This window comes from Microcebus murinus, chromosome 16, assembly GCF_040939455.1.
Source record: "Microcebus murinus isolate Inina chromosome 16, M.murinus_Inina_mat1.0, whole genome shotgun sequence".
NCBI classification, from domain to species: domain Eukaryota; kingdom Metazoa; phylum Chordata; class Mammalia; order Primates; family Cheirogaleidae; genus Microcebus; species Microcebus murinus.
The window spans coordinates 33,603,033-33,616,216 of NC_134119.1; the positions used below are offsets into that span (position 1 = coordinate 33,603,033).

Below are 13,184 nucleotides of genomic sequence, written 5' to 3' on the forward strand. Positions count from 1 at the left end.
GCTGGAAAATGTTCCAGTTTGGGCTGGGTGTAGTGGCTAACGCCTGGAATCCCAGCAATATGGGAGGCTGAGGAGGGAAGATCCTGAGTCCAGGAGTTTGAGACAAGCTTCAGCAACATAGTAAGATCCTGTCTCTACAAAAAAAATTTTTCAAAATTAGCCAGGCATGGTGTGGTATGTACCTGTAATCCCAGCTACTTGGGAGACTAATGTGGAAGGATTGCTTGAGCCCCAGAGTTCAAGGCTGCAGTGAGCTATGATGGTGCCAATGCATTCCAGCCTACGTGACAGAGTAAGACCCTGTTTCTTAAAAAAAAAAAAAAAAATCTAGTTTGGCAAGACCAGAGGGTTCTTGCTGGAAATAGGAAATACGGATAAAAATGACAGCTGGAGTCAGGTCATGGATAGCTATCTACCAATTAATACTTACAAGATATACAACAATAACCAACAATACAAGATATCACAAAGATGTTTAACAGTATACAAGTCACACCAGTGGTACATGCTGAGTGGCTCTAATCTGAAAATCTGAAATCTGAAATGCTCTAATAACCAAAACTTTTGAGCTCTGACATGACACTTAAAGGAAATGCTCATTAGAGCATTTCAGACTTCCGGATTAGGGATATTCAACCAGTAAGTATAATGCAAATATTCCAAAATCTGAAAAAATTTGAAGTCTAAAACACTTCTGGTCTCAAGCATACTGAATAAGGAATACTCAACCTGTATTTCGATGTGTCCCACCTTCCAAAGAGGACAGAATGTTGCTTGAATTTTCATGTCTTATATTGGATCTAGTGTTTGGAACCTATTCTCAAAGCTTGGAAGCCAGTGCAGAAGTGGGAAAAATAACTAAGGACTAGGATGGTCAGGAGTTTCCCAAGTGAAGTGAGAATGATGGGCCTTGCAGGTGTATGTTTTGGACAGGTAGAAGAAAACATTCCAGGTGAGGACATCTGGGTTGGGAAAGAAAAAAATGTACATAATATATTCAGGAGACAACCAAGAACAACATAGCTAGGAAGGAACACAAACTAGAGAAGTAGTCTGGGTCAGAAAGCAGAGCACTTAAACTAATCTTTACCACATAGACAACCACTTATGGTTTCTGAGGAGCAGAACAACACAGAAGCTTAACTTTTTCAGTTGTTTAAAACTTGGTCATCTTGTCCAGTAGTTATCTTAGCTATATTTAGAGAAAGACCTGGGCAGCTTTGAAGTAATCAATGCCCTCGCCCCAACCCTAAAGATCTAATTTAACTGGGCTAGGGCAGGGTCCAAGTATTTTGAGGTTTTTTTTTTTTGAACCAGGATCTTCTTATATGGCCTAAGCTGGTCTTGAACTCTTGGCCTCCAGGGTGCCTCAGCCTCAGCATCCCCAGCAGTGCCAGGTCAAGTATCATTTTTTTGTTATTGTCATTTGGTTGGTTTTTATTTCAGAGTATTATGGGGGTACAAACACTTTGGTCACATAAATTGCATGTGCACCACCTGAGTCAAAGCTACAAGAATGCCCATCCCCCAGACAGCACACCACACCCATTAGGTATGAATTTACCCATCCCATCCTGCCCCCTCCATCTTCCCAAAGTATTGTTTTTAAAGCTCCATAGGTAATTCTTACAGGCAGCTAGGGCTAAGAACTACTGGTCTACAGTAATGCCCTCATCCTCTAAAGAGAAAAGACGCCCTGAAAACTTCAATGATTTGCCTAAATTCACACAGCTGGCTAGGTGTGGGGCAGGGAGTAGTATCTACACTCCTAGCCCAGGCTCTGAAAGAGGTCCCAGAGTACTGGGCTAAATTCCATACTTCAGTCTATAAGATGCACAATTACCTGATGACTTGGCTCTTAAGTTTTGTCAGGGTTAAAGCCTGAATCAATCTAATAATAAAACTATTGGCTTAAGCATCCCCCAAGTGTCTAGGGTAATGGATGTTGGTTTCATTGCTGTCTCCTGGGAGCCCTTAGGAAAGCAAAGGTCTAGGGAGACTCCCTAAGAAGCCAGATAAACAATCCAAACCATCCAGCTCCATGGAAGAAACAATGACTTTTAAAAATACAGCTCGTGGAGATTTTTCACTGCATTAAAGGCTGGGTACCTCTTCACCAGAAAAAATACTGTCAGAGATGCTATCCTCCTATCTACATAAGCAAAGAGGTAGAGGAAGTGATCAAAGACAGCTGCTGAAGCATGCTCACAGATCCTTATTTTAAAAGGAAACACCCCTGCTTGTCCTCAGCCCTGGATAAGGGCCATTCAAACCCCTTGTGTTTTCCTGAAAGGAAAAGGAAAAGGCAGCACCCCTTATAATAGGCCCATCTTCCTGTTATGACACACTTGGGTTCTGGCAGCAGGTGGTAAACTGGACTGCCAAGCTAGGAATCTGAGTCTGCCCTATATATTCATTCTTTTTTTTTTTTTTTTTTTTTTTTAGTATACCTCACTGCAAGAATATATATTCATTCTATTCATTCCAGAGTCCTGGTACAGATAACTGCTACAACAAAGGAACTTCTATCTAGGGTCTTTTTGTTAATTCTAGACACCCATCAAATCAGCTTAAGTTCTAACACAAGGGTCATACTAAAGTAACTCTAAGAGCAGAAGCAGGGCCCTCTGCCTTCCACTCTTGAAGGATGCAGCTCAGGACACCAGGAAAGCTATTGCTGGCAAGGCCCTGGTGTGCTCTTGGATGGGCTCCACGTTCCTGGCAGCTGTAAGGCAGATTCCCTGAACACAATTTGTTCTTTAAGACAGCCTGAGTGAGGTAAAGGACAAACAAGAGCCTAATACTCATACTAGCCAAATATACTGAGCTCTTACATTATGGCAGGTACCATGATAAGCACTTTATCCATTCACTATTTCATTTTACTTCCCAACACACATATAAGCTAGGTACTATAATGTTCCCCATTTTACAAATGAAGAAATTGAGACTTTGAAGAGATTTTGTAATTTGCCAAAGGCTACACAGCTAGCAAGCAGCAAAGGACTTGAACCTGAGCAATCTGTATCCAGAGCTTGAGGATGCCTCTATAAACAATTTTTCCCACTTGATGCCAACCTATCATTAGTTTTTCTAATTTATTTTCTCAGGTTTGGTTACTGGAATTTCCCAGGATCTTAATGATCAAAGAATTCTGAAAACTGAAAAGCACCATACAAAGTTCAAGTATTATTATTACCATTATTATTTTAATAGGGAACTCCCACCTATCTGGCAGTACTGAAAAAGCAGCATACCTTGTGGACTGTCTAATCACTCAAAGTTACATTTTAGTCAACACCCTGGTTAAAACCACCCCAACACAAAGACTTAAAGAAGCACCAACTTCAAAAGCTAAAGAATGGCAGGACAGGCCCTGGCCCCAGGGCTTTCTGACTGCAAGGATAAAGAGACAGTAGTAGCTGGGCAAGGTGGCTTATGTCTATAATCCTAGCATCTTGGGAGCCTGAGGCAGGAGGATAGCTTGACCTCAAGAGTTCAAGACCAGCCTGAGCAAGAGCCAGGCCCCATCTCTATTAAAAGTAGAAAGAAATTAGCTAGACAACTAAAAATACATAGAAAAAATTAGCTGGGCATGGTGGCACATGTCAGTAGACCCAGCTACTCAGGAGGCTGAGGCAGAAGGATCACTTGAGCCCAGGAGTTTGAGGTTGCTGTGAGCTAGGCTGACGCCACGGCACACTAGCCTGGGCGACAGAGTGAAACTCTGTCTCAAAAAAAAAAAAAAAACAAGAAAAAAGGAGACGAAAGCCAGATTCCTCTCTTCTCTGCCAAGTATTATGCTTAAAAGTACAATGGTTTGGGACCTAAGATCTCACAATTTTAAAAAACATTCAACTTTTATCCATAAATTACAACTTCAGACTTAAAAATGTAGAAGCATTGTAAGAATAAAACTGTCATTTTTTTTTTTTTTTTTGAGACAGAGTCTCGCTCTGTTGCCCAGGCTAGAGTGCCCTGGCTAGAGTGCCCTGGCATCAGCCTAGCTCACAGCAACCTCAAACTCCTGGGCTCAAGCGATCCTCCTGCCTCAGCCTCCCAAGTAGCTGGGACTATAGGCATGCACCACCATGCCCAGCTAACTTTTTTCTATATATTTTTAGTTATCCAGCTAATTTCTTTCTATTTTTAGTAGAGACAGGATCTCACTCTTGCTCAGGCTGGTCTTGAACTCCTAAACTCAAACGATCCTCCCGCTTTGGCCTCCCAGAGTGCTAGGATTACAGGCAAGCGCCACTATGGCTGGCCAAAACTGTCATTTTTATTTATGTTTTTAGAGACAATATCTTGCTCTGTTGTGAAGGCTGGAGTGCAGTGGCATGCCCATAGCTTACTGTATCCTTGAACTCTTGGGCTCAAGAGATCCTCTCACGTCATCTTCTCAAGAAGCTTGGACTAAAGGTGTGTACTACCATACCCAGCTAATAAAAAAAAATTTTTTTAGACATGGGGTCTCGCTATCTTGCCCAGGCTGGTCTCCAACTCCTGGCCTTGAGTGATCCTCCCACCTCAGCCTCCAAAAGTGCTGGGATTCCAGGTGTGAGCCACCATGCCAGGTCCAAAACTGTCGTTTTTAGTAAACTGTTTTGAAAGCACATATTTCTGAAAATATTACCCCATAACAATTACAAACTAAAGGACAAGTTGACATGATATCTAATCTTGTTGTTGTGAGATGGAATCTTGCTATGTTGCTTAGGCTGCTCTTGAACCCCTGAGCTAAAGTGATCCTCCAACCTCAGCCTCCTGAGTACCTGGGACAACAGATACCACCATGCCCAGCCCTATTTCTAATCTTAAATTATTGCTGGAAATAGGAAGTAATTTCACACTGTTTCTATGAGCTACATACAATTTTCCTTACCCTGATTTATTGGGTTTATGAGTTTTTAGGCCATCACATTAGTTCGAAAAAATGATAGCTATTGTCCCAAAACTTGAAACAGCATCATTTTTAAAGATACTGTAGGCCGGGTATGGTGGCTCACACCTGTAATCCTAGCACTCTGGAAGGCCGAGGTGGATGGATCATTTGAACTCAGGAGGTGGAGACCAGCCTGAGCAAAAGCGAGACCCCATCTTTACTAAAAATAGAAATTAATTGGCCAACTAAAAATATATAGCAAAAATTAGCCGGACATGGTGGTGCCATGCCTGTAGTCCCAGCTACTCAGGAAGCTGAGGCAGAAGGATTGCTTGAGCCCAGGAGTTTGAGGCTGCTGTGAGCTAGGCTGATGCCAAGAGCACTCTAGCCTGGGCAACAGAGCCAGACTTTGTCTCTAAATAAATAAATAAAAAGAGACTGTAAAACTTATAACAAAAAACTCTTAGTAAATAATAAAATCAAGTATGAAGAGTGGCTGTATCAGGAATTTATACTTGATCAATTGAAAAACCCAGAATGTAGACTATGGGCATTTTTATGTGGTTAAGAGATTACAGAGAAATGATAAAGCCAAAGTCTGGGGGAAGCCACCACTTTACCTAGGAAATAAATCTTCATTTACTATGTTAATTTTCTGGGGAAGAAAAAAAGTAGCAGCTCCACACAAAAAGGCTCCATATCATGTGTTCTCCCCATATCCAGGAGAATACCAGCTCCATATCATTCAGCTCTATATCAAGTTTAATAGGATAGCATGTTTGGTACTGTAATTAGTGTTTATACAGAACTTAAGTCAATGCAAAGAAGACATATTTCCTCCAAAGTGCACCCCATTCAGTCATCAACAACAAATATTTATTTAGAACTGATAATACATCAAACTCCCTCATACAGGAAACGTCACAGAATTTTGAGTTAACTACCATTCCTTTCACTGAAGAGATAAGATCAAAATACATAATACCACCCGTTTTCATATACCATTTAAAACATCCTCCACATATCAGTAATTTCACATGAATAAATAAAGGAACAATTGCAGGTAAATACTATAGATACAACAGAATCAGCACTGTGGTTAAAAAAAAATTTATTTACCAAAGAAAACCCTGAAATCTGGTCAATACTCATACTCAAGCAAGGTAAGCTTTTGTGTGCTATCTCCATACAGTCTCTTAAAAGGGGTTAGGGGTCTCTTTTGTTAATAGACAACTTGACATCCAGTTCTGCAGTAAACTCAAACGTTATCAATCTTTGGATTCGAAAGTCCTTCTTGATGCACCCCTTCCTTTCACCATCCCTATCTAGTCAATTTTCTTCCAGAGTCTCCCATTTGGTCTTTTCCTTTCTTTTTTACGGTCTTCACTTCTTGCCTGGATTTGCTCATTCATTCGTCATTTACCAAGGGCCTATGATCAGCTAAGCACAGATTCAGCCCCTAGTACCTGCTCTTAGGAAGCTCACATCATACTAGATATAGCTATTATCTGCTCATCTCCATCACCAGACTGCAAGTTGTAGCAAAGGCTTTGTATTTCCAGAAGCTAGCAGCATCTGGCATATAGCAGACACTCTAAAAATGTTTGTTGTATGACACTAAATTACTTTAGCAAGCTCTTTTTTTAGGCCATAAATATTTTACTATGTATCTTCAAAAAGGACTCTTATTTTTCTTTCCTTTTTAAAATACAAAAGCAATATGTGTAAAATGCAAAAATAATATAGAAAAGTATAAGGTAAAAAGTTAATCCCCCAACCTCCTAAATCCCATTTCCACAAATGACTACCATTATAGTTACATCTATAACTATAAAGATATAGTGTATATCTTTCTAGAACTCTCCTATGCTAGTTATGACACACACACTTTTTTAGAACAAGTTCTTTGACAGTTTCTGACTCCAGTTTCTTAACCTTCTAATCCAGTGGCTCAAAGCATAGAACTTGGACTAGCAGCATCAGCATCTGGGAAGTTGTTAGAACTGCAAATTCTAGGGCCCCACTCCAGACATAATGCATCAGAAACTCCGGCAGTGGGACCCAACAATATGAGTTTATTGCACGCTAAAGCTTGAGAACCATTGCTCTAATCCAGTTGAGTGGGAGGCTCACTTGAGTTCAGCAGTTCAAGACTAGCCTGAACAAGAGCAAGACCCTGTCTCTACTAAAAAAAAAAAAAAATGAAAAGAAAAATTAGCCAAGTGTGGTGGTGCACGCCTATAGTTCCAGCTACTTGGAAAGCTGAGGCAGGAGTTTCAGGTTATGGTGAGCTACAATAAACCAGTTGAGCCATTTTTTTTTTTTTTTTACTATCCCCTAAACATGGCAGGCCTTGCTATCTTGTCTCAGTTTTATCATCTCTGCTTCAAAATGGTTTCCTTGTCTTGCTGATTAACTCTGACCCTATCAATCTGTCAAAGCCCAGAAGGTCCTAACTCCTCAAAATGGTCTCACCACCACAGCTCACACTGACCCTTCTTACCCTCTTTCCCTAACTCCTATGACACACTTAGTCCATCCCTCTACCATACAACTTAACAATTAGGTATACACTGTCTTCAATGTTAAAGAGCAGTTCTCTACTCTTCCCCCAACAGACCATAAGCTCCTTGAAAACATGAATCATATTTTTTATCTCTCTTCCCCCGCCCCTGTTCAAAGCACATAAATGGAATTTTAGTAGAGTTTCTAGTTAATATCTTTAAGGACGAATTCACAGAGAGAAAAAATACTGATAAACAATTAATGGATAAAAAGTCTGGAATTTCAAGTTGTAACCCCAGTTCTGCCACCTTGGACAAGTTCATCTCTCAGGATGATGTCTATAAAAGTGAGAGGGCTTGACTCAAGGACTCAATGCTTCTTTTTTTTGTTTGTTTGTTTGTTTTTGTTTTTTTTTTGAGACAGAGTCTCGCTTAGTTGTCCAGGCTAGAGTGAGTGCCGTGGCATCAGCCTAGCTCACAGCAACCTCAAACTCCTGGGCTCGAGCGATCCTTCTGCCTCAGCCTCCCGAGTAGCTGGGACTACAGGCATGCGCCACCATGCCCAGCTAATTTTTTCTATATATATTAGTTGGCCAATTAATTTGTTTCTATTTATAGTAGAAACAGGGTCTCGCTCTTGCTCAGGCTGGTTTTGAACTCCTGACCTTGAGCAATCCGCCTGCCTCGGCCTCCCAGAGAGCTAGGATTACAGGCGTGAGCCACCGCGCCCGGCTCAATGCTTCTTTTCAGCTTGAATAGCATAAGATTTCATGATATGTCCCATGTTGGAATATCTTATTCCATTATACTTTAATATACTGCGTAGCTTGTAACACTATATGGCAATTTGTAGACTTGCCTTGCAGTTTGATACAGTGTTTCCCAATTAGCTAAGCTCTTTCAACAGGAACCATGTTTGATTCACCTGTGAATCTTCCACTAAACCCAGCATCATATTATGCCTTACACATAATAGGTTGATATATTTGCAGAAAATTTGGAAAAACTCTTTAAGAAGCTACATTTATATAAAGAACCTATGCACATTTCTCCTGCTTCCCAAAGGGCTCTTTTGAATATTTATTATTATAAATGCCATGTAATGATATATGGTAAAAATTGTGATTACTCTGATATCACCAGGGGCAGTCAGCCACAAAGCAAAAAAATGTAAAAATGTATCTCTCATGCGCTTAGGGACAGACTAAGGCTGTAAGCCTCAGACTACCCAATTGCAATATGCAAATTAAAACCACCCTGTACACTTAAGCAGTATATACCAACTCCACTGTTGGGGATAAACAGGCTTGGCAAGACTCTTATCTGCAAATTGTCAGAAACAACAGGGTAGACAGAGACCTTTGAGTGGTGAGTGATGACTGTTGAATCCGAAGGAAGACAGCAAAGAGAAATTGAAGGGCAAGAAGAAGAACAGAAGGGCAGCAGGAGAACATCACCCTTTGAGTAATGAAAAGCAGCAGTGGAAATTCACTAAGTCTTTACCAAAGGTCTACTATGAACCAGACATTTGGGGTTGCAAAGATGGACGCTGACCTCTAGGAGCTAATAGTCCTAGCAGTAAAACTGAAGGTAAGACCCTGGTGTGTGTGTGAGAGAGAGAGAAAGAGAGAGTCTAACCGGGAAAATCAGGCAGGGAAGCCTTCACAGGGAAGGTGGTGATATAGTGGAGCCTTAGAAATATGGAGGATATGCTAAGGGAGAAAAAAAAGACAGTCTGAGCTAGTTATTTTGGGGGAGAAAACATTCACATATTTTTATAACTGTTCATTTGGAACTTTAAATCATGGGAGGTCTCTTATATTCAGGACCACTGTGTCAATGCTCTTTCTCTTTTTACTTGATCTTAAATACTGAACTGTTCAAGCCCAGCATTAGAGCAGAGCGAGAAAGTCCCAGAATGAGGAGAGTGCTCGCCAAATCTGCTCTGTCACCTCCAAGTCCATCCAGCCCAGCCAGCCCAGTCCTGCTCTCCTGGCAGGCAGGAAAGGAAGACTACTTATATCCCCTGGGGGCCAGGATTGGGGGAAAATCTGACGCAGGCAAGCAAGGCTTACCCCTGTTCTCCCACTAAGCCACCAAAGGAGAGCTTCCCTGGCTCCTAAGCCGTGAGGCTCCTAGTCTACCTGTGACAGAAAGGCCAGCTCTGCAGAAAAAGGGACTTCAGGAAAAGAAAGGGGAAGCATTGTATTGGGCAGTGCTGAGGTACTGAGATAATCTTAGTAAAATGCTTAGCGAGACATACAGCAAACACTGGATTAACGTTAGCTCTTATTAATATCGCCACTATTAATTACAGTAACACCTCAAATTGTATTCCGACAACAAGAAAATATTCTTTTTGCAGCCTACTTTTATAACGTTTAAGAGCAACTTCAGCGACAAGTGTATTCCAAATTTTTCAATAGCATGAGATCAAATTCCAACTACACTGGCCTGAGAGCCCGCATCCCTGAGTTGGAGAACCGGCCCTGCCACTTGTCAGCCGCGTGACCTTGGGCATAGCACTTCAGTTCTCTGTGCCTCAGTTTCCTCGGCGGTAAAGTGAGGCTAGGGAGCCTCTTTCCTGAAGGGCCGTCGTCGGGTCCCATAAGAGGATGCCCTCTGCTGCTTCAGGGCCGCACGGGTGCAAGCGCCCACGGCTCCACTTCCAAGCCTCTGTGCTCTGGCGAACGAGGTAGATGGACGCCCGACACAGAGGCCCACGGAGCTCCGCCGCCCGCAGAGCAGGAGCGGGAAAGGGGGTCGCGACGGCGGGGTTTGGGGAGGTTGTCCCTGCGACCAACGTGTCGGCGCCCGGAGGGAGGCTCGCCCCTAGCCGCCCTCACGCTGTCGCAGGCGGCGGGGCTGGGGGAGCGGCCGGGGAGGCCAGGCTGACCTGGGTCCCGCGGGCGGAGCGGAGGGCGCCGGGGGTCCAGAGGAGGCAGGCAGAACAGGACCCCGGGACCCTGCCGCGCAGCGGAGACGACGCAGGGAAGGAGCAGGGAGAAGGAGCGACGCCCCCGCAAGAGGCGCCGCGCGCCCCCCGGGGGCCGGGCTGAGGCGTTCTCTCACTCACCTGAGGCGCTGGCACCCGCCGTCAGTGCAGCAGCTGCGGCGGCGGCGGCAGCAGCGGCAGCGAGAGGGGAGGGGAAGGCGCTGCGGCCGCGCAGGCGCGCTGAGGCTGGAAGGGGCCCGCGCAGGCGCACTGTGCCCGTCCGTCTCGGGAACTACTGAGAAGATGGTGGCCGAGCTGAGAGGAGCTGGCGGCGCCATCTTGGATGTAGTTTTCTTGCTGCGGAGTCTCCTGGGAGAAGAATCTCAGACTCAAGAACTGCCGAGAGGGAGTGGGGTTGAGTGTCGTGTCCGGGTAGGCTCCTTGCCGTACCCTGACTCGCATCTTCATGAAGTCCCTAAGCACATTTGCAGGGCATGGCATCCTCCTTTTAAGGAGGCCTAAAGCCGTACCCAAGGTCACAGTCACATGGCACCTAGCACAGTGCTTGGCACATGGGGCCTTCGTAAATTTTTGGTGAATGAACACAGTAATTTAAGAACTAGAATCTGAGCCTCAAGGGTCCTAATTTCCAGTCCTCCATTGTATCGCCTGTATTACAACTGCTAGCCACACCGTCCACTCTCTTGAGTGCACTGTGAGATGGAATTTTTTCTCCAGAATGATTGCATATAGTATGTTGCTTAATAATGCAACAATTTAAGTAACACCAAAATGTAAGGGACATAATCTCTTCCTCTAAAGAGTTTATTAATCTATTATTTCTCTAATATTAAGTATTACTGATTAAAAGTAAGATATTCTCTTAACTAAATTAGGACAAATGAGACAAATAAATATTACTAAACATCTCAAGGAGCAGCAATAATGCTGTTATCCGTCAAGCACAATTCCTGAACCAAATTTGGGTAGAGGGAAAACTAACATTGAGGACAGCCCTTTATTATATGATTTATGTTTAATTGTTAGCTTTTACTGAATGCCAAATTGGTTCTAGTTTACCCTCCAGTACTAACTTTATATATGTTCTTGGTTATTCAACCTCTCCATGCCTAAGTTCCTCATCTATAAATGACACACACACAAAAAAAGTTACAGGTGTGGTAAAGACTAAATGATAATATGCATATAAAATGCCCAGAGCTAAATGAGTATATTCTATGTTCTATCCTGTTTAGCTGTTGAAGACACAAAATACTTCTGAGTTTGAACAAATCCTTGTAATTAAAAAATGCAATACCATGCAATAAATAAAATGGGTAAAGTATTATATAATACTCTCTGTTTATTTTATTTTTAATTTTTTGGAGACAGAGTCTCGCTTTGTTGCCCAGGCTAGAGTGAGTGCCGTGGCGTCAGCCTAGCTCACAGCAACCTCAAACTCCTGGGCTCAAGAAATCCTTCTGCCTCAGCCTCCCAAGTAGCTGGGACTACAGGCATGCGCCACCATGCCCGGCTAGTTTTTTGTATATATATTAGTTGGCCAATTAATTTCTATTTATAGTAGAGACATTAGTTGGCCAATTAATTCTTTCTATTTATAGTAGAGACAGGTCTCGCTCTTGCTCAGGCTGGTTTCAAACTCCTGACCTCGAGCAATCGGCCCGCCTCGGCCTCCCAGAGTGCTAGGATTACAGGCGTGAGCCACCGCGCCCGGCCAAGAGTTAGGTTTTTAACACATAGATTACATGCCTGTGTTCCAGAAACCATGAGCAACAGACAGTCCCACCCTATTCATCCACTGCCAGCACCTGGCACAAGCTGTCATTTCTCACTTAGACTCCTGCATCAGCCTAACCAGTCTCTCACATCCACATCTTGCTTGCTTCTATCTGTTCCCCACACAGCAACTAAAAAGATCTTTTAAACATAAATTTCTGATCCTCTCTTCCTCTCTTAAAGCTAATGACTTTCCCTTATCCTTGTCTCAGGCCACTCTTCTGCTGGTGCCCAACACTCCTGCTTTATTAGGTACCTTTTGTGTGTGTGCGTCTCAGAATGCTCTACTCTCCCTCTCCTCAAGCCTTTCAAAATTGCTGCTCTTTTTGCCTGAAATACTTGTCCCATTGAACTCCTTCATCATTCTTAAGTCAGCTAAAATATCTCTTTTGCAGTTTTCTCTTCTTGTTCCTAGTGTCCTCAGTAGACTGTGAGCATCATGAGAGAAGATCCCTTATCTTTTTTTTTTTCTTTTTAGAGACAGGGTCTCACTATGTTGTCCAAGTTAGTCTCAAATTCCTGGCCTCAAGTGATCCTCCTACTTCAGCCTCCCAAAGTGCTGGGATTACATGTGTGAGCACCATGTCCAATGCCCATGTCTGTTTTTGCTCTTTGCTTTCTCTCCAGTGTCTGGTGTATAGCAGGGACTCAGTAAGTATATAAAGGAATAAAGAATGCATGGAGGCCGGGTGCAGTGGCTCACGCCTGTAATCCTAGCACTCTGGGAGGCCGAGGCGGGCGGATTGCTCAAGGTCAGGTGTTCGAAAGCAGCCTGAGCAAGAATGAGACCCTGTCTCTACTATAAATAGAAAGAAATTAATTGGCCAACTAATATATATAGAAAAAATTAGCTGGCATGGTGGCACATGCCTGTAATCCCAGCTGCTGGGGAGGCTGAGACAGGATTGGATTGCTTGAGCCCAGAAGTTTGAGGTTGCTGTGAGCTAGGTTGACGCCACGACACTTACTCTAGCCTGGGCAACAAAGTGACACTCTGTCTCAAAAAAAAAAAAAAAATACATGGAGGTCAAAGTGAGGAGCTATGAATTTTTTTTTTTTTTTT

The 13,184-nt window shown here is 43.1% G+C and overlaps 1 protein-coding gene across 5 annotated transcripts in view; it reads right to left on the reverse strand.

Annotated features, from left to right (window-relative positions):
* NDRG3 (NDRG family member 3) overlaps nucleotides 1-10,560 on the reverse strand; it is a 138,436-nt gene extending 127,876 nt beyond the window's left edge. For all 5 annotated transcript variants that reach the window (XM_076011102.1, XM_076011103.1, XM_076011100.1 and 2 more), the window contains exon 1: nucleotides 10,466-10,560. The gene's annotated coding sequence lies outside the window, so the exon portion shown is untranslated. The remainder of the gene's footprint in view (nucleotides 1-10,465) is intronic.
* Nucleotides 10,561-13,184: the final 2,624 nt, after the last annotated feature.